This window comes from Protopterus annectens, chromosome 4.part0 (assembly GCF_019279795.1).
Source record: "Protopterus annectens isolate FY-2018-M chromosome 4.part0, PAN1.0, whole genome shotgun sequence".
NCBI classification, from domain to species: domain Eukaryota; kingdom Metazoa; phylum Chordata; order Ceratodontiformes; family Protopteridae; genus Protopterus; species Protopterus annectens.
The window spans coordinates 1,148,846,653-1,148,869,448 of record NC_056733.1 but is presented as its reverse complement, the minus strand read 5'-3'; positions in this window follow the sequence as shown (position 1 = coordinate 1,148,869,448).

The window sequence follows — 22,796 nt, the reverse complement described above, 5'->3', positions numbered from 1 at the left end:
TGGCCAGGATGTAAGATTTCTTTAATGGATGTCCAAATTTTATTAGGGTTGTGTTATTAGTTTTTTGTCTTCATTTATTTGCTTTTTAGTACAATTGCAAAGCATTCTGAGGTTTTCAAGATACTGAGGTGTTTATATTTTTGCCATTCATTGAGATGTTTTATATTTTTGCCTTTTTTCCATGCTTTTTCTGAATCCATCATTAGCATTCTACCTTTTTTAATAGCCAAATTGCATTATTTGTTTTCAGTCTCTTCCTTCTATGAGATGCAAGGTTATTTATGATATTTAGAAAAGTTGTATTGAACTAAATTACACCATTGTCTACGGGGGATTTTTAGGATTACTGCTTTAAATGATATTCTTACCATATTGGTATATTTATTTTTCAGTGTCTCCATTCTGAGGCTGCTGTAAAGTTACTGTTATGTCATATTGTAGTTAAATTCCAGAAAAGGACCATTTGGATCAGAGTTCAAGCAAAGTAATAATTTATTTAAACTTTATTGACTGGGTTAGTCCCATTAGGCTAGTGGCCTCTTTTCAGGGGAGTTCTGATGTGGTATTTATATTATTATTGGGCACCAGGGAACTTCCTTTACATTTTTTAATAGGTGCCATTGGATATTTCACATCCACCTGAAATACCACCAAGTCAAGCAGATGGGTTCTGAGTTTAATATCTCATCTGAATGATGTCAAATTCAAGAGTGCAGCACCCTCTCCCTCAGTGCTGTACTACTGTGTCAGCAACCCAAACACTTGTAGTGAGAGTAGAACCCACACCCTTCTGGTCTTCCAGCACTAAAGGCCAAGTGTGCTACCTGTTGTGTCACTGAAACTGCCCAATAAGAATGCAACCATAGGTACAATAAGATTTTATGATGGGCCCTATACCTCACTCTAGTGGTCGACATATTTGGAAAAAGTATCAAAACACAAGTAGCAATATTCAGATTTAAAAGAGATACAGGGGTATTAAGTTAATGGACACAGGTGGAAGCACGCACTAAAGCCTAATGCAAGGCTTTCAACAATTTCTGCTTTAGTCTGGGTATATGATGTGGCTGTGCCATCTAGTTGGAGTTTCTTCAGCAGTGAGTCAGTATTTTTCTGCATTTTATGGATTACATGTCCCAAAGTTAGACTAGGAAGGGGGAGTGGCTGCCCTAGCTTGTGGTATCAATCTGTGCACCACAGGTACAATGTTCAGAGGTATGCCACAACTCCCTTATGTTCAGCTCTCTTGAAACTTGACTGAAAATGCTATACATGTCATGACCTCAAATGCCAACTCTTCAAAATGAAAACCTTTTCTATAATTGATATGTGAAGATGCAGGTGGATTTATGGATTGTACAGCTCTACAAATCCAGTGCAGCTTATGTACTTACCTCTATAGAAATCTGGAGCTGTAGTCTCAGAATAACAATGTGATGCCATCTTAAAAATTGAGGACACTTCTGAAAAAAGAATGCCATTTTTACAACAGGTTGCTTATTGCCGCAGGCTGTCTTAGTTGACTGAGACAGCCTGAGACGTACTGTAAAAGGATGCCACATAAATTAGCTAAGGGATTATACAGGAATGAGTGTAGGAATACGTTTTCTTATTTTTATTTATTTATGTTTTTAAGTTAATATTTTTCACAGGCATTATGCTACTGCCAGCATATTAGTAAGGTAAGGGTCTATATCACTTCATCACAATCTCAATTTAGTGAATCCCTCTTCATTGAACACAATTGAGCAAAAGCTCACTTCAACGAATGATCGTTTCAGTGAACTTTCACACAGGGAAAGAAACTAGTTGGCCATCATCAGGAATATGCCCTTTTCCCCACTGTAGTGTGATCTTGGAGTTGGTATATTTAGTTGAGGTGGGTGTAGAGACCACAGCCCCCCACATTGGGGGCTGTGGTGGGCAAAGCCCCCCCCCCTCAGCTGAGTTTAAGAATTTGTAGGTTTTTTTTGTATGGGTGGTAGCTGACTGACTAGTTTCTTTCCCTGTGTGAAACTTTGCTGAAATGATCCTTCAGTGAAGTGAGCTTTCACTCAATTGGGTTCAATAAGTAGGGATTCGCTAAATTGAGATTTCAATGAAGTGATATAGACCCATAAGGTAAGAAGTAGTTTAAGTGTGTGTGTGTGTGTGTGTGTGTGTGTGTGTGTGTGTGTGTGTGTGTGTGTGTGTGTGTGTGTGTGTGTGTGTGTGTGTGTACATATATGTGTAGTGTTTTAGATGCTTAAACTGTTATACTCAAATGTAGAGTTGGACCACTCCCAGTTATAAAAAAAATTCCACAATCCAAGTAACCAAACAAAGAAAATGTTTATTCAGTGTTGAGTGTTTTTTCCCTTCAACATGAACAGGACGTCATCAGAACTGAATAAAAAGACATCACTTCCTGCTTAATTACATACAGTTAATTCAATTAATAAATATCTAAAATCACTTTAAAGCTACCAAGTCAATATCTACAAGAATACATTAATGCAATAGTTTTAATAAGATTTTAAAGAAGGTAAATAAAAAAATCCCATGTGAAATTAATTCCTAATGAATTATAATATACAATTTATAAGAGGTAAATATTTATGGGCTAAAAATTGTTAAATACATAAACTAATACCTATAGTTCCTGTAACACTGAGGACAGGGACTTCAACACTCACTCTAAAGAAATAACATCCTTTAAATCGGGAGATTATGTGACATTCAATATTAATTGCCACATTGTTTCTATTATTTCAGTTTGGTTTTCCCAAGTACTTCCTCTGGGATCTTTAGGCACCTTTTCTAGAATGGTGAATCTAAACTCACAATTATTTGCATATATAAAGATATGTTTATAAACAGCATTGCTAGTACACTTTCTGAAAATATTGTAACAATGCTCACATAACACTTTACATAAATGACGTTATGCTTTTCCTATGTAAAAAGAATTTAGAGTATAAATAATTTATTTAAAGTTTTTTATGGTATAAAATAAATGTAAATGTTAATAAAGCACCTTACTCTTTTCAGACAGTAAAGAACTACCACTACTTTTGATAAGTGTGATCGATCCTTTGCATCCACCTATGCTGCTCTGTAGCGTCATCTAGAAAACAGGTTCAAGCACCTGGCATGGGAATAGAATACAAATCCTTCTGGTTTTCCCAGTATCAAATGTAAGTATATTACCTTTTAGCTACGGACATGAAAGAGACCTAAAATAACGTGTGAAATCAAATGTATATTAATCTAGATTTAACCTGTTGTCTGAAATATTTTAATGATTTGTTGTTTATCAATGCAAATTTTCAATAAAGATCAATAAATAGGACATCAGAGGCAGATGAAAGGAGTATTTCCAGTAGCATCTGAATGAAGAAAACCTCACAGAAGCTGTACTGCCACAGAAACAGCCTACAATGAGAGAAGAAGAGGAACCCACCTTAGAAGAAGTAAGAACAGCACTAAGGAAAATGAAGTTAGGGAAAGCAGCAGGCTCAGATGAGGTAACAGCAAATATGATAAAGATGCTGGGTGAGACAGGGGAGAAATAGCTACTGAAGGTATTCATAGCAGTGTGGAGAGAAAGGCATATCCCAAATGACTGGAGAATAAGCATACTTGTGACTGCTTACAAGAACAAAGGGGAATCCACAACTGTGGGCAGTACAGAGGCATCAAACTCCAGTCACACTGTATGAAAGTTCTGGAGATGGTGATTGATAAATGGATATGCAGAATAGTAAGATGGGAAATGAGCAATTCAGATTCAGATCAGGATGCAGCACAACTGACCCAATGTTTGCAGTGAGACAGATAGTCGAGAAGAAGAAGCTAGAAATCAGGAAAGAGTCCAACTGGGTAGTCCTGGACTTGGAGAAAGCATATGACAAGGTCCCAAGAAAGCTAATTTGGGCAGTACTGAGGTGGTTAGAAGTCCCAGAAGCATTGGCAGAATTAGTGAAGGCTATGAACAAGGACCCAGTGAGTGACTCAAGTATGAACAGTGTTCAGTCTCACAAAGGGGTTCCGAGTGGGTGTACACCAGGGTTCAGCTCTGAGCCACTGCTGTTCATACTGGTGATGGACTACATTAGCAAACAGGTTGGAGGGGGAGAGATCAACAATGTCGCTGTATGCTGATGATGTGGGATTACAGGCAGACTCTGAGCAAGAGCTTCACTAAAGGATAGAGGAATGGAATGCAACACTGAAGGCTCATGGGATTAAACTAAGCACAGATAAGACAGTGGTAATGGTAGAAAACTGGGAAATCAGAACAAGCTGGGAACTGAGATAGAAGGGAAGATAGTGGAACAGGTTAGTATCTTCAAGTAACTTGGAGGGGTGGTTGAGGAGAAGGGAAGTCTGAATGAAGAAGTCAAAGCTAGAATCGGAGGGGCTGCAGCCAACTGGCACAGAGTGTTAGGGATGGTATATGACAGAAGAATGCCAAAAAAGCTGAAAAGTAAGGTATATATTACAGTGGTGTGACCAGAAACCTGGGCAGTAAAGGCAGAGCAGTTGAGGAAGCTAGAAGTGATGGAAATGAAGTGCCTGAGAAGGGTGGTAGGATGCACACTGTGGGACAGACAAAGAAACGAGGACATAAGAGCAAAAGCCAAAGTAACTCCAATTGTAGAAAAGATCAAAGAAAACAGATTACAGTGGTTCAGACACATGCAGAAAAGCATAAGACAGTCTGGTGAAGAAGATTTAGGACAGACAGAAGGAAGTCAAGAGGAAACGAGGACATCCAGAAAAGAGGTGGATTGATTTTGTGAGAGAAGATCTGTGATGGTCAGGCATGAGTGTCGAAGAAGGCAGGAGTGTGGCACTGAATTGAGAGAGTTGGTGATAGTTAACATGATACCCCGAACCCATGTAGAAAAAAATGGGGAAAAAGGAGGTTGTTGATGATGATGATGACGTATCAGTATTTGCCAAGGAAATCATCAACTGAAAATTGATTCCTCTGTTCATCACATTTAAATTCCTTGATGTCTAAATCACCATAAGCAAGATTAATTATCACTTCATAGCTAGCACACCTTCTGTATTCCCTTCTGAGTATGAAAGCTATCTTAACACTTTCACTGAAATTCTTATTAAATCCAACACTGGAGAACTTCAACTATCTATCAATAAATGGCTGATCTACACTGCCAGTAGTCATCAGTCCTAGTGCTTCCTTGACATTATAAATGCTAACTCTCTTTTACAAATATTAACTGTCCTACTAAGGGACCTCAGTAATTTTATATAATCCTCACAAATATGGCTACTTCTTGCACATCTCCATATGTATACTCCTGCCTTTGTTTAGTCAGACCACAAATTAGTGATTTTTTTTTCCTTTAAAACTGGTATTTCTTCTCCTGTATTACTATTTTACGTCTTTGTTTAGGAACTTTTCCAAAGCAAACCTTCTCCAGTTACTTGATTTCATAAATAAATTCTGTCTGTGACCCTCCTTATATGATTCCTTTGGTAAAGCTGTTGTCTATGCCAATTTCTTTTACTCCCTCTCAAACAGTTGTACTGATAAGTGAGTTCCTTATAGGCACCAAATATAATGAGAAATTTAAAAGCAACTCCCAGTCGTGTAATATCCATATAAATAAATAAATTATATAGCGTTAGAAAAAAAAACTGTGCAACGCTTATAAGAAGTCTCATTCTACCTAACTTAGGATCACATTTAAGCAAATGATTAAAAAGCTTAAAGTAACCATTAGGAAGTTCAAAGCTGAGAATGAACTTAAAACAGCAACTAAAACCAAAATTAAGTACAAATTTTTAACCATGTCAGGAACATAAGAACTAACACCCAACAATGTTCATAACTAGTCCACAATAATACTGCATACTCTGACCCAAAGGAAATAACTAATATCCTAGCTGACAAATTTAATTCAAATTTTATTCCACCCACAGTTACAGCTGTTTCCAAAGACTCTTCTGTCCCTTTAATTACCATGGAATGTTCTCTCACCCCTCCAAAAAAGCTAAGAACAGATTATCCATGGGCCCAGATAATATATCAGGTTGCCTGATTATCAGTGCCAAATTTGGTTTGTATAAACCCTACTTAACCTCTTTAATCCAAGCCTCTCCACTGGTTACATTCCTGAAGCCTGAAAACACCCATTGTAATGCCGTAACACAAGGCTGGCCAACCTTTGGGTTCTGGTATCTACAGAAACATTAATCTCACTAGTCTCATATGAAAAGCTCTGAAACATAATATCTCAGACCTCATTATCTGGACATTTAAAATCTCTTAACCCTGGATCCTCATCAATTCAGATGTGTGAAAGTAAGGTCCATTGTCTTTAACCTCATTAATTTCTTGTAAAAGTAAACAAAGCAGTGGATAGCAGTTATCCAACACATACAGCATATCTGTACCTGACCAGTGCCTTTGGCACTATTCCCCATACAAGCATTACAAACTGACCTGGAAATCTGAATATAACTTTTCATGTTGTATAATGGATAGCTAACCAGTTGTCTGAGAATCCCATGTGGCTAGATTCTCAGGTGTCACTTCTGAAAGCAAAAAAAAAGTTACCAGTGGTTTACCATAAGGCTCGGTGTTGGGCCCTCTCCTATTTGGCATCTATTTTTCAAATCTTCAAGCCAGCACTCCTGGCCTGTGGTTATCAGAGTCTGCAAATGACTGTAAGCTGGGAGTTACTATTTGCTCTTCCACTGACTCACAATTGCTCCAGCATGGGTTACACAATGTTAACAAGGGGTGCAAGGACAATGGTCTCAAATTAAATGTAAGAAAATGTCTCACAGTTCATTTTGGTAAACTAAACGTTTTCACATACTATACAAGTGGCACACCCTTCAATCAGACACTGCCACAACATGTCTAAGCACCATTACTGACAATTCTTTATCATTTGACCATCATGGTAGTTCAGAAAGCCTTCTGTCTGGCTCATCTAATTTCCAAAGGCATCTCCACCAGAACCAAAGAAGCCTTAATTCCCCTTTAATCATACCTCATCAGACACATTACTGAATTTAATTCACCTTTTGGCATGTATTTGCCTAAACATATTACTCAACTTGACAGACCTAGACACACAAGTAAAAACATCACTGGCCTCAAAACTCTTAGTTATCAGTACAGACTAGCAGTGCTCTTTACTCAGTCTCTGAAAGACTCCTTGCTGGAGATCTGTGTCTAGAGTTTTGATCCATGAAAGGCTCATCTCTCCTTGACCTCTCATTCTTTTAGACCAATGGTACCTCAAATACCTAGTTAAAGGAACAAATCTTCATAAACAGATAAGTGAGATATACTGGCATGACAGATTCATATCCCAGGGTGTCCCTCACCTTTGTAACAATCTTCCATTACATGTCAAACAGAGTAACACTCCAGCTACCTACAAGGTACACCTAGATAATTTTATTGTATTTTATTGCATTTGTTTACCGGGAAAGTCCACTGGCCCTAAAAGAGCTCATTTTCAGTGGCGGCCCAGAGAGAAGAGCTCCCACAAGAACATAGATACAGAAAAAAAATAAACATTAATTGGTACAGAAGTAGAAACTGTGTTACATACAGTGAGTACAGTAATATATACAGACTATATACATAAAAGCAGGAATTTAGCTGATTTGATTACAGTAATATTTACAGAATATATACATAAAAGCAGGAATCTAGTTGGTTTGATTACAGTAATATATATATATATATATATATATATATATATATATATATATATATATATATAGAGAGAGAGAGAGAGAATATATACATAAAAGCAGGAATTTAGGTGGTTGCCAGATGAATTCAATCAGAGAGGTATAAACAGAGATATATTAATCAGCATTATTGTACCAGTATCAAAAAGTGATGAAAAATAATAATTATGGCAAAAATATCATCAGTCAACAGTAGCAAAAAGCATAGGAGTTTAGTTATCATATAAGGAGAAGGAGGAGGTTAGGTTATAGAGCAGGTACATAGCCAGGAAGAGTTGTTATAGAGCAGGTACATAGCCAGGAAGGGTTGAGATGAATTTTCAGTATTTGTTTGGAGGTGGTGGTGCTGCCTCTGTTTCTTATAGAAGGTAGAAGTGAGTTCCATAGTTTGGTGACAGTGAAGGAGTACAGGAGCTGACCAGCAGATAAGGTGAGCTTTTCTACTTTTAGAAGTAGAAGATTTTCTGATCTTAGTTCCCTGCTGAGTTGGTATTTGGCAAAAAGAGTTGAGAGAGCAGGACAGTATGTGGGTCTGTAGATTATTTTGTGTGCTGTAGTTAGTTGGGTGAATGAGAGATGGTGGGGGAGTTCCAGCTAGCCTAATTGTTTCGGTGAGTTACAGTGGTAGGACGAGAATTTGGCCTTGGTGGCAAATTTGGCTATTCTGTTGTAACACATATCAAGTTTGGATTTTGTAGAATTTTAGATATTAGTGAGGAGAGGGGCACCATAAAGGAGAGAGGGTAATAAAAAGGTAGTTGCAAGGGTTTGTCTACTAGAGAGGCTAAGAAAGTGTTGATGCCTGTAGAGCATACCAAGCTTTTGGTGTGTTTTTTTGATGTTATTGCTTATGTGAAGGCCAAAGTTAAGGTGTTCATCTATAATAATGCCTAGTAATTTAGTGTGTGGGACAACTTCTATAGTGGTATTGTCTTGGGCTTGTATAGTGAAGAGCTTTTTATCTAGGGGAGTGTTTTTTAGGGGTAAAAATTACTATTTTTTTTGGATTTAGGGCAAGATAATTGTTAAGAATCCAAGATTCAGTGGAGGTTAGGGCATTCTGGGTGATTTGCTGGAGTTCAGAGCTGGAATTTGCAGTGCATATTATTGTAGAGTTATCAACATACTGGACTACTGAGCATTGTGGGAGAGTGAAGTGAAAGTTATTAATAAAGATGCTAAATAAGAGAGGACCAAGTATGGAGCCTTGGGGTACCCCTGTGGAAGTATTGAGGAAGGGAGAGTAAGATTGCTGCTATTTGGTGGATTGCTGCCTATTGGAGAGATAGCGATTGAACCATTGTAGGGTAGGTGGGGAAACTTCAAGGATGGATAGTTTAGAGAGGAGGATGGTGTGGGAAATGGCATTGAAAGCTTTGTTGAGGTCGAGGAAAAGAGAAGCAATTACTTTGCCAGAATCCCGTGCCTGGTTAACTGTATCAAAGAAGGAGATGAGGGCAGTAGTGGGGCTGTGTCCTGGTCTGAAACCATGCTGAGTAGGTGACAGAATTTGTTTTTCAAGTAGGTGGTTGAGGAGTTGGGCATGGATGCATTTTTTTTATTTTAGAGAGGGGTGAGAGAATTGCTATGGGTCAAAAGTTTGTGGTGTCTGTGTTGGTGCCACCTTTGTGTAAGGGGAGAATAAATGCTTTTTTCCAGATGTCTGGGGCAAGGGATTCTTTAATTGCTCTGTTAATGAGTATACTGATGGGATAAGCTATAGAGTTTGCTGCTAGCTGCAGAAAGTGTGGGGGTAGACTGTCAGGGGCTAGAGTACAGAGTTTTAGCTTAAGTAAAATGCTTTTATTGTGGAGGTGGACAGGATGATTTGGTTATCAGCTGTCTTGGTGGTGGTGGTAACTGTAGGAAAGGTGGTGGTTAGGTTAGCTATGGTGTCAGTGAAGTAGGAATTGAAGAGAGTAGCAAGTTCAGTGGAGGGTTTTGTGTGAGTCTGGGGATGGGTTGCTTTGACAGCCTGGGTGTAATAGTTGGTTGATGGAGGACTACAATGTTTTGGGATTACTATGTTGGCTTTGTAGGTGGAGGTAGTGGGCTTTTTTATCACTGGTTATTAGATGTTTTGCCAGCTTACAGAGTTGCTTGTAATGTTGTAGAGTTGAGGGGTCTTTGTTTTTCTGCCATGATTTCCAGATTTTATCCTTTCTGGACATGACTTCTTTGGTGGATTTAGAGAACTAGCTTGCATGGTTCAAATTCGCCACAGGGGCATCCTACCATAATCACCACTGTCTCTCACTTGCTGAACTGGGCTAGCTTGAACTCCCTCACCTCCTTCAATGGTATCAACTCTCACTCACCCACAAACTAGTAAACCATCCACTAAATGTCCCATCCCTCCAGAATCTACTCCAACCCTATCGCACCACCAGACCACTAAGATCCAGCAACAAAAATCACTTGCAGATCACTAAAGCCAATAACTCTGCTGGTGAAGCACTATTCTCTTGCACCATAGCCAAATTATGGAACTCCCTCCCACCCACAATTACCTCCGTACCATTATGCACCCACTTCAAAACTTTACTAAAAGCGCACCTAAAAACATGCTGGCTATGCCCTTGCAACTCCCACTCTAATATCACCCACCCCATCCAACCACTACCTTTCTTTCCACCCCACTAACTACCTTGATTATAGCAAGCTTGGATGCTCATAAGCCTAGTACTTATTATACAGCAGGAACTTCTTATTGTAACAATTGTTAATGTCTGTTATGTACTTCACAGATAAAGATTCTAGCTGTCTACTGATGTACTATGTTCTTCATCTGTAACTGTTTGTAATTATTTTATTTATTTTTATTTATTTATTTTACATTTGTTGACCAGGCTAGTCTAATTGGATATATGTCCGTTTTCAATAGTGGCCCGAGGAGAAAAGCTCCGAGAAAGATACAGTTAATACAAAATGCAGAAAGATACCTAAACAATCACAATACTATTAGATAATTATACAATCATGTACAAATTGATTTTAAGCAGCAGTAAGCAAATTAGGGTAACACTATGATGTTAGATAACTATACATTCAAAACAATTTGATAACTATGCATTCATGTACAACTTGTTATTTAAGCAGGAATAAGCAGGATAGGGTACCATTCTGAAGATTATTGTTTCAGTCATTTGGTGCAGCATTTATCATAGATAAGTATAAGCATTAGTTAGTTATTATGTTGTGTAAGAACATTGACACAGTAATGAAGGTTATGAAGAGAGCAAAGTATTTAGAGTTTCAGAAGAGAGCCACAGAAAAGTAGTAGAAGAAGAAGAATTGGTGTCAAAAAAGCTAAAGGGAAGGGAATATAGTATCAGTCAGGCTTGGTGCATGGGCAAAGCCATTTGGGTTTTAAGAACATTTTTAATTGGGTCCTGAAAAGGCGGGTGGATGTGGTTGAAGTTAGTTCATTTGGGAGTATGTTCCATGTTTTACTAACAGAGTTAGAAAACAGACAGTCCCCTGACTTGTTTTTAGATTTTAAGGTGGCTACTTGTAATCTATTAGCGGAACGAAGGGTTGGAAGGTTTTGATAAGGATTGAGGAGGTTACTGCGTATAGGGGTATTAGTGGGGTATTAGTGGGATGGTGTAAGATTTTGTGGATAAAGGTGAGTTGCTGGTAGAGTAGTTGATTTTGTATTTCCAGCCATCCTAGTAGTTTCAGATTTTGACAGTGGTGGGTTCTGAATGGGGTACCTGTGGCAAATCTGGCTATGTTGTTGTAAGAAGTAGCCAGTTTATTTAAATTGCTTTTGGTTAAGTTTGTATATATGGGAGAGGCATAAAGGAGGATTGACATCAGGTGAGTTTGAGCAATAGTAATCTTGGCAGAGGCTGTGAGAAATGGTTTGATTTTATACAGGAAACCAAGTTTTCTATTTACAGATTTAATAGTTAGGTTAATGTGTGTGTCAAAGTTGAGGTTATTATCTATAGTTACACCTAGGAGTTTAGTGGAAGTGTCGGGAGTGATGACTGTACCATTATTAGAGGTAAGTAAGAGATTGAATGGAGGAGTCTTATGTGTAGGTGTAAACACTAGTAGTTTTATTTTTTTGGGGTTCAAGAGGAGACAACGTTGGTGGAACCATGTTTCCACTAAGGTGAATACAGTTTGTGTCCTGTTTTGGAGTTCAGTTGGAGAGGAAGCATGACAGATTAGAGTTGAATCGTCAGCATATTGGATGCAGGTGGTTTGGGGCAGGGAGGTTTTTATATCATTAATGAAAATGCTAAAGAGGAGTGGACCCAAAATAGATCCTTGTGGGACTTCAAGAGTGATTGGGAGCTGGGAGGATAAGTTGTTCTCCCAGCGCACTACTTGTTGTCTGTTTTCAAGGTATGAATGAAACCATTTAACTGCTTGAGTATCAAATGAAAGAGATTTGAGAATATTTGATAGCAATTGGTGGTTCACCATATCAAAGGCCTTGGAGAGGTCAGTAAAGAGGGCTGAAGAGAGCAGGTTATTATTTCTATTTTTATTAATGCAGTCAGTAAAGGATAGGAGTGCTGTGGTAGTGCTGTGGAAAGGCCTAAAACCATGTTGGCAGTCCACTAGTAGGTTATTTTCAATGAGGTGATGTAGTAGTTGACGGTGAATACATCTCTCCATAACTTTTGCTAGGGGTGAGAGGAGGGCTATAGGGCAGAAGTTTGGAAGTTCATTTGAGTTTCCTCCCTTATGCAAGGGGACGATATGTGAGATCTTCCAGAGAGATGGGATGTAGGATTCAGTAATGGATCTATTTATTAGGATGGAGATTGGGTAGGCTAGTACACCTGCTGCAATTTGCAGGTATTCAGCTGGGGGGAGATCAGCTGCTGGTGTACATGGTTAATTGCTATGTTAATCAAATTGTTAATCGCTATGTAAATCCAATGTATCTACTGTTTGTTTATTTTAACTGTGGAGCTTTTCTGCTCGGGCCTCCGCTGAAAATGGACCTACGTCCAGTCGGACACTCCCGGTCAACAAATGTAAATAAATAAATAAATGGTTATGTTTTATTCATTTTTGGTGGGTTGGTGCTTCCCTATTAAGGATGTCTAGGAATGTTGTGTTAAAGAATTCAACAGCCTCAATAAGTGGTGGGGATTTGAGGGGTTCCCAATTTACTTTAGTTATGGTTTCATTAAATATGGATGGTTGGAACATAGTAAAATTTCTGGTTGATTTGTATTGGGGTTGGGGTAGTTTTGCGTAGGATATATAGTGGGTGGTGGTCACTAATGGTATTAGGTAGTATGCCTGCAGTGATGATATTGCTAGTGTGGAAACTAATATCCAATCTACTGTGGAGCCCCAGTTGTTATTTTGTGGGGTGTGGTAATATCTTCAATTAGCTGGGAGAAGTTGTAAAGGTTTATGTTTTTTGAAAGGTTGTTGTGGCCAATGTCTAGCCAATCGATGTTTACATCACTTAGAATGATGGTTTCATTATCTATGTTTGGGGAAGTCCAGGCAAGGATGTTTTCTAATATTGGCATGTAATTTCGTGGAGGAATATACAGAGCAATTAGGCAGATGTTTTTGTGGTTGTTAAGTTTTAATATCGAGATTAGTACTTCGGCTGGGGGAGAAGTTCGATGTTGGTTTTGAGTAAGGAATTAAAGTATATTTACTAGAGAAGAGTATTGCTACTCCTCCTCTTCTCTTGTGGGGCCAGTCTGCTGTCAGGCATGAGTAGCCTGGGGGGAGAAATTTGGTGTCTTTTACATATGATTTCAAGCAGGTTTCGGTAGCTGCTATAATATCAGGGTTGTTTTGTGAAATCCATGCCTGGAGTTCAGGTATCTTGTTTCTAAGGCTTTGGAGATTTACTGCTGATAGCATGAGAGATTTGCTAGGTTTGCTAAGGCTGGGGGGTTGGACCTGGGTTTGGTTGTTCATCACTGCACTGGGATATAATGCTTTGGCAAATTATGTGGATTATACTTATCATTTTTTTCTAAAAATGGTATAGTTGCTGCTGGTGGTGGGATAATGGGGGTGTCTTTGGAGAGGTAGAATTTTTACTTTGGATAGTACAGAAGTATTAGCTGTGAATAAGCTAGGATGAATGTTTGAGTGATTTGATAAATGTGGGTTATGTGTGGTGGTTGTACAGGTGGATGTAGGAGGTATGTTGGGTGTCTGGAATGTTGTGACTATTGTTAGGAAAGAGAGTGTAAGTGAGAGAAGTGAGATCATTGTAATAGTAGTGATGGACATGATGGTGGTTGAGTGCAGTGTGATAGAACGAATATGAGCAGGATAGTGACAGTTTAGGGGATGGAGCACTATATGGCCCTATTTAAAATGGGTGGGGAGTTGGAGTAGTTAGGAGGTATGGTATGAATGGGGAAATAATTAGGGGGATTATGGAATAGGTGGAAGAGAGGAGTGGGAGGGGTCAGGTTAGGTATAAGGTTGATGTTATGGGGGAGGGTGGGGTAGGGGGTGGAGATAGGGGCAGGGTGGGGAGCAGAGTGATCATAGTGAACAGAGCAGGCCCAGCCCCCACAGGGAGAAGAGCTGAAAAGCTAATAGTTTAAGGTGACTAATACGCTTAAAATATCAGTATCTAACAAAAGATTCATCTAAGTAGCTCTGGAATACTTTAAATAATTAACACTGCAAGCATCAAACAGGGTTGTTGGACAGTTAGAGGAAAGTTGTGAGACGATGCTGAAAATAAAATCAAAAATTTACTAATTTAAACAGTACATTTTTTATTTTATTTTATTTATTTTATTTTACATTTGTTGACCGGGCTAGTCCAGCTGGATACATGTCCATTTTCAGTGGAGGCCTGGGGAGAAAAGCACCAGTTAAAAACATATTAAAAACATGCAAAACATCTATAATGAAGGATTGAAAAATAGCCTAACATAGACTTAAGAACAATAAACATAAAAATTCAGATATTTGAGAATAGTGCTAAGATAGAATGTTACAGAATCAGAATAAGTAATTTTACTAAAAAATGACTTTAAAAACATGACTGGAACACAGATACATAAAAATGACTAAAAAAATGACTAGAACAAAGATACATGATGAGAGGTACTCTGGAATAACAGAGTTAGGAATTAAGAAAGGAAGAAAAGTTTAAAGAAAGTTACATGGAGAGTTATAGTGGAGAATATTGTGTTTTGAGGGTATCAGATAATTAGAAAAAAATGTTTAGTCAGGGTTGCTGGGATGGTGCTTGGGACTGGAAGACTGTGTGTGTGTGTGTGTGTGTGTGTGTGTGTGTGTGTGTGTGTGTGTGTGTGTGTGTGTGTGTGTGTGTGTGTGTGTGTGTGTGTGTAAGGTTGATTCAAGGTATTATGGCTCAATCTAGTGGCAATTGGCTGGAACCCTTCACTGATGCTGTGCATACACCTTTTAAGCCTTAAAACTGTACAAAAACTAAGTTATAATTTACCTATTACATCAGAAAAGCTGTAGGGTGCCAGGTCCTCAATTCCCGGACATTTTATTTAGTTAGGATAGCCAGCTTCAGTGGATAAAGTTGATTTTGTTTTATGCAGTTAATCCCAGGTGGTGGGAAGGGAGTCACGCAGGAAAGAAACCCATGCAAACTGAAAAATAAAGTTAAATAAGGTAGAATTAGTACAAAGGTTACACGAGTGTGACGTGGAGAGCATGCAAATGATAGAAATAGAGAATAAAATTGGTTATTTTGCATACATTGTTTATCTGCTCTTGAAAACCACAGACTAACAGCATTAACATGCAGCTAAAACCACAGACTAACAGCATTAACATGCAGTCTTTAAGTCAACTGATAACAGTTGTACGATTCAGCAGTGAAGACACACATGATATATTGTACAAAGCAAAGAAAGTATGGCTGTTCTAAGACAATAGTTATACTGCTATGGTATTCAGTATGAACTAACAGCAACATGAACTGCATTCACTTAGCCTTCTATAAAAGTAATTGTAAAGTCCAGCCTCAAAGTCTTCTAAGAGCAGTAGCTGCAACAGGAATGCTTACAGATGCAGTCAGAACGTGAATAAGCTTTGCAGACAGTTAACAGGATGCCTGGCAGACATACAACGATTAAGCTTACCTTCATAAAACAAGATAAAAATAACAATCAATTTGTCAGTTAATACATTAGCTAGCTCTCAAAGCATATAGGAGTTCTGAACAGTGGTTTCAGCTAAGCACCGTCAAATAACTCAGCAGTTAACAGTAATAACCAAACAAATCAGCAGTTAACAGCAATAATAAGAAGACAGTAATGCATATTAGCTCTAGTAAGCATGTGGCACTGCTCTACTTACTTGCTGTGTATGCACAATAACAGAGGGGTAGGGAAGCTAAAGCAGCTACAGGATGGAAAATGAATGTGAGTTAGGTAGTTTAGAGATGGTTTAAAGATGGCACCCTAGGAGGGGACTGTCTAATGAAGATAATCATGTGATGGGGGTGGGGGTGGGAATGGCAGACAAGGTGAATGGAGTAAATAGCAGCCAGAACAGGATTAACCAGGAACTTATGGGTCCCTCCCCCACAGGGGGAAGAGCTGAAAAGCTATCAGTTTAAGGTGAGTAATAAGCTTAAAATACCAGTATCTAAAAAAGATTAATCTAAGTAGTTGTGGAATACTTTAAATAATTATTACTGCAAGCACACAAACAGGGTTGTTGGACAGTTAGAGAGAGAGTTGTGAAACGATGCTGAAAGTCAAAGCAAAAATTTACTAATTTAAAACAATAAATGCTTAATACACTCCATGGCTTTACAGATCAGACTTGTCAAGCTAATGGGGCGATAGTTTCCTGGGTCAGTAGTGGCACCACCTTTGTGCAAGGGGATGACAATGGCAGTTCTCCACTCTGCTGGAATGAAGGCTGTACTAAAGTTGTGGTTGAATAGGGTGCTCAATGGCGAAACTAGTTCTTGCTGGAGATAATGCAGAATACAGCTTGGGATACTATCAGATCCCATGGAAGCTGTGTTCTTTGCCTTGGATAGAGCCTTTAACACTTGATCTACAGAGATGTGAGGTGCAGGACAAGTATTGCAGATGCTGAATGGGCCTTTGGGGGGATAGGGGAGTGAAGTTTGTGCTGAACCTATCTGCTAGCAGGTTGGATAAGTCAACAGAATCAGTGTAAGTGGTACCGTTAAGTACAAATTCTGAACAAACCTGGGCTTTGCCATGGAGGTTCCTGATGTAACTGAAGAAGGCTTTGTGGATTCCCTTTGTTTTGGAGGTTAGTTTCAATTCATAATTGGCTTTGGAGGTTTTAACTAGTGATCTAATTTGCTTGTTGATGCTGAGGAAGGAGTTTTTCCAATTTGGAATTTGCTCCTTTTTGCCTTTGGTCACCAGTTTCTTCCTTTTGTTGTAAACTCTGTTGATAGAAGATGTCCACCAGACAGTTTTGTGTTTCCTTGCAAAGCAGGTTATAGTTCTGTTAGGTATGGCTGAGTCCATGCAGTTGTACAGGTTATGCCCTGCATAAGGGAGGTGTTGCACTCCTGAGTGTTCTATCCTTCTGATGAGACATTAGGCAGCATCAGCCTGAGTTGATGGTAGCTCAGGTGGATGTAAAAGCCCCCTGAACTTATTACAAAAAAAAGAGCAGCAGAAGTTTCAGACTGCCTAGCCAGATTTCCCCTAGTCAGTTTGAATACCACTTTTGTCTCCTCTGAAAAGAGGCCACTGACCACATTGACATTAACCTGGTCAACAAATGAATAAATACACACACACACACACACACACACACACACACACACACACACACACACACACACACACACACAGATAGATCAATTGACAGATCATCAGTACCAGACCTCTCAACTTTTTAGTATAAAAAATTTGGACAAAGCCAAAGTTAATGGGGGATAAAGCTCCAAAAACAGTGACAAATGTTAAATATTGTGCATGCACTTAAGAAGTTGCCAGAATTAAAGGTCTTGTGTTACCATGCATTTTCTGAAGGATATTAAGTCTGAAACTCAAATGCCTGTCATTATTTAGTGAATCCAGTCCTCACTAATTTGCAACAAAAATCCAGAAAAACACAATTTTTTTGAGTAACAGGCCAAAAATATGAGGCAAAAATCGGGACATTCTGCACAAATCTGGACAGTTGAGAGGTATGAACAGTTCTGAAACAGATGTCCGAAATCTGCAATTATGTGTTGAAATGTAATACCATCCTGGCTTCTCTAGTAGACCGCACCCCCCCTCAGGAAGCACTGAGATGAATGCTCCCCCCAGGATAAGGACCCAGATCTATTACCTCCTCAGGCACCCAAGCCACTAACTGGTCCTGGGTCACCTGGGCAACAGTTAGGGTTTTATCATTTTACACCACAGAGATGACCTCACCCACTCATCCTATGCACTATTCCGGAAGTATCTGCAATCTTTTCTGTGATGTGTCTTGTCATCAGTGAAGAGGATACAGACACAGGGAGGCTAGGCAGCTGTAAAACATTTAGTTATTACTTGCTAGTCTGATACACGTGAGTTGCCCTGCATGAAGCCTGCTTGATTTGCATGCAGAGTAATATCTGTGATGTGTCTGATAGCACCTTTGCTATGACTTTATAGTCATTATTCAAGAAATAAATAGTTCTGTAAGACACTCACTATAAGTAAACATTCAAGGATTTGAAACGGTATCCTCATATCATACAAACTGAAGATCAACTTCCAAAGGACCTTCTTCAGCTACAACACTGGCTAAACTCCAATAAACTGCTGCTCAATACCAAAAAAAAGTCCATCTTATTTGTCACCCATAAAATATTATCCAAATCCCTCCAGTGTTTTATTGTCATTCACTGTGATAACAATCCTATTGAAAACAGCACCACCTTTAGATACTTGAAGATATGGCTAGACCAATCACTAAACTTCTATGAGCACATAGAAAAGCTGAGAGCCAAGGTAAACTGTCTACTATTTTGAGCCAACAAACTATTTCAGTTAATTTCACATCCAGCTAAGGCTGCTATAGGAAAAGGTATCCTCTTTGACTAACTTCATTATGATCTCCTCTTGCTTGCATCAGCCTCTGTTGAAAACACTTCCACCCTTCAGACCCTCTCCCATAAAATATATTGATTCATAGTTAACTCACCATGGAATGAACACCACTGCCATAGAGCCAAGTGGCTTCCAGTACAGGTCAGATTAAATCTTCTTGATTTTTTACTCTCCAGAATACTCAAAACGTGCCACCCCTTCCCCTCTCTCTTCCATCTTTTTACTGCCACTTAGACCTATAATTTAAGAAGCCAAGCCAGACCTGGTCAATCCCAACAAACTGCTTCTGTCAGATTGCACCCTACTAGCCATTGCTTTTCTGTACTGGCCCCAAAACTATGGCATCACTTCCTTCTGATTAACTGACCACACAAACTACTCCCTGTTCAGGCCACAGTTCAAACAATACTTAATAAAACAGTTTGAATGCAGTTGTCCATCCAAAGGACATGTCACATAAATCAATATCTCCCACTGCTAGTACTTTTACCTCCCATACATGTGATCCACGTGATGAAGTTACTCATCTTAAACTGTGATTCAGGTTACCACTCCATTACTGCTCTAAACCCATCACACGCCTAATCTAATCCCCTCTTTCATTTTACTAATCTCCACTAGCTTTCATAACCTAGCAATTACTACTCATATCTCCACCGTTTCGACCTCTCCTACTTAACTCTACTCTTCCTTTTCAATTCCAGTTATGTAACTAAATATATTTGGTTTGTTAGATCTTCTGTTTATATATTGTTTGACAGACTGTACATGTTTATTCATAAATGTTAACCATTGTTACTTGCATGCTGTGCATTGTTTTGTTGCATTATTTTCCCTGACCAAATTTCCCCTTGTAGTATAAAAATCACCTTGGCTCTCCACTGAAAAGAGGATACTAGCTTGGTGAGACTAAACCGGTCAGCTAAAGATAAATAATAAATACAAATACATACATTATGATGTAACATTAGCTCTGAGGCTGTAATTGGTTATTGCTTGATCAGTGTTCTACCCTGGTAAACAAATAAAAAAAAATAACTCTACATTTGGCCTTAGGTGTACACCTTCACCCACTGTCTATGCCTTCATTAAGTCTAGAAAGAGTTCTGTCAACTTCTGTGTCAGTTTCTTACAAATCTCAAGCTACTTAAACATTGGATTCTTTTTTGCTGCAAGTTTAGAAACTTCCACGTGTCTTAGTACCTTGTCTTTTTTAATTAACATAATGAAGATTTTCCTTAGTTCTTTCTTAAGGGTCTATATTACATGGTCGAATGCTTAGGTGAGCGAACACCTAAACATCGACCACATAACATTGAAGGCAAAAAACAGCTAACAGCCAAATTAATGCAGGGAAAGATTTCCCTTGGCCGTTCGCTGTGTTTTGCCATTTTCTCCACTGTAGAGCGATCTCGGAGTTGGTATATTTAGTTGGGGGTGTGGGGCACAGCCCCCCACGTCTAGGGGGTGTGGGGAGGGTGAATCCCCCCCACTTAGGTTGGCTGTAAACTTTTTTTTTTTTGGTGGCCAACAGTTCCGTTTCCCAGCATTCACTGTTGTGGGGTTTGATATTATGCGTTCGATGTTTAAGTGTTCGCTCACCTAAGCATTCGATCACGTAATACAGACCCCTTTCTTAAGGTATACCATTGTTCACCTCACTATGCAATACTCTGACTGGTTCCTTACACAGCCAAATCTTGCTACTTTGAATATTTCAGAGAACTCTAAAAATTCATTGTTTGAACCAGGACTCATTGTATTTGTTGTTGTTTTCCTGCTCCAAAGATAAGCAGCTATTTCACAGTATAATGCAATTTGTGAATCATGTGTCTTACTTCTGTCATTCAGATGTATGTCTTTCATAAACTGAAGCTGTAATTCAACCTTGCACATATTCAAGATTGCTAGAAAAAATGTTTCCTTGCTACAGGTTTGGCAGCTCTTCAGCTATCTCTTAGCTTTATCTGCCAATTTGTTATTGTTTTGCTGACCTGTGTCTTCTCAATAGCTCAGTTGGGTTCCAAGCACACTGTGCAGTTAACATAATGTGAGCTACAGTTATAAATAATACTCATTGCATAGATACATAAAATCTGAACCATAGAAGCTTTAAAGTACATAGTATTATATTTAATTTCCTCACCATAAACGTCCATCATAACAAAATCTATTTCTTATCTACTGCGTCCTGAGATAGTTTATTATTTGTGTGCTGTCACCATGTACTGAATATGCAGAGTCATAAGAAATGCCCAAGTTATGCCCTGTCCAGTCCATGTGCTCTTGAAGGGAATGATAATTTCATGGAGACCTACAACATGTACTAATTTATATTTTAAGGCTGTCAGCGCTTCGGCTCAATTTTTAGCGAAACTAATATTCTCCTCCCTTAACATGCAGCATGTTCTCATTCAACACACAAACAAACACACATACACATGCAAAACTTTCTGTCTCTCTCCCTTTTCTTATTTTCTTCAAATTGTTATGCTAGAATTATGGAATAAACCATGACTGGGTAGGGGTATTAAAGGATTAATCCAGGGCTGCTGTGGTTTAACCACCTCTTTCTCCAGTGGCCCTACTGTGAGCTGTACTACCTCCTTGTTCCCAGAATGGATGAGTTGGCATCGGTCGTTCATTCCCATTCTCTTTTGCCTAGTACCCCAGTTACTAATCAGTCTCAGATCCTCCGAGTCATAGTCACACCTTAAAGTGCCATTGTGAACCATAATAATACAGTAGCTATATTATCCTAGCCCAGCATTATGCAGATGAGGTGCCTGTTGATGCCTGTTGGTGAGTAGTAGATGGGACACACGGGACCTGATATGGGCACCAATTTTCTGCCATCTTTTTATTACGACTCTTCAATGTGAGACATCATGGCTTGAGAGGGAGAGGGTCGTGTTCTTTTTATAGTGCAGAGATAGTGTGAGAAGTAGTCCAAAATATTTTTCTACTTTCTACATAAGGATTCTAGGCAGAGACTCATACAAGAGGACTATAAATGGCCTCAGCAGCATGGAAGCCCAGGTTGTCACCCATGCTACTGGCATCCCACACATGGGGAAACAGTGCCGTCACCATTACAGTGACATGACATGCTGTCCAGTGGGAGGATAAAATTAAGCAGAGATATCCACCTGTAAACTGTAACTATAAGCTGAACTACACACATAACTTACTATATCATGCCATCCACAAATATTATACAGTGTTCTTTTTAGCTCTATAGTTTTTGAAGAAATTGAAATGAATATGCAGCTGCACAGGAGGAGAATGAAACACCTAAAAGACAATCCCAGGATGAGTATAGTTGCCTCATACTGTATGGCTTTTAATATTAACCCCTATCATACATCACTGTGGGTTCTGTGATAAAAGCCATAGGTCACAGGTAGCAGTGTGTCTGTTGAATGTCATTTGTTTGTGCATGCATCCTGTGGTATAATTGGACAAGTGGGACAGGATGTTAAGGCTGTCCACCCATATTGTGAGGATACAAGTGGGTTCAATCTTCCTCATGTCTGTTATTATGAAATATTTCAGTTGATGTTTCTGTTTCATTTTACTAACTACAGTAGTAAATTATTAGAAATGTGTATAAGCAACATTTTAGGTGGGTGGACATATGTGTCATGGACAATTTTGTCAATATAGTTGTTCCTTTGCTTATAACACATGAGATAAAGTCACAACTGGCAGAGACACCAGATCTTATCCACCATACTGGTGTTCCCCTTACTTTTGTGTCCATGCCCACACCTCTTGGTTGTTCAGTCCTCCCCACAACATTGACTTCCCTCAGTTTGTCTGTCTGCTTGATGATTGTGTTGCCCCTCCCTCATTGTGTTACCACACACCCTGTCAGTCATGCCTGCCTTACCCTGCCAGCTAACGTCGCCATCTTACCTTCCTCTCACATCCCTTCCTTCCTTCTCCAGCTTACTTTCTCTTTTTGCATAAAAAAGGAACCACACCCACAAAAAAAAGATCCCTCCTTCCCCACCGCCATCCTCCTCATTCCTT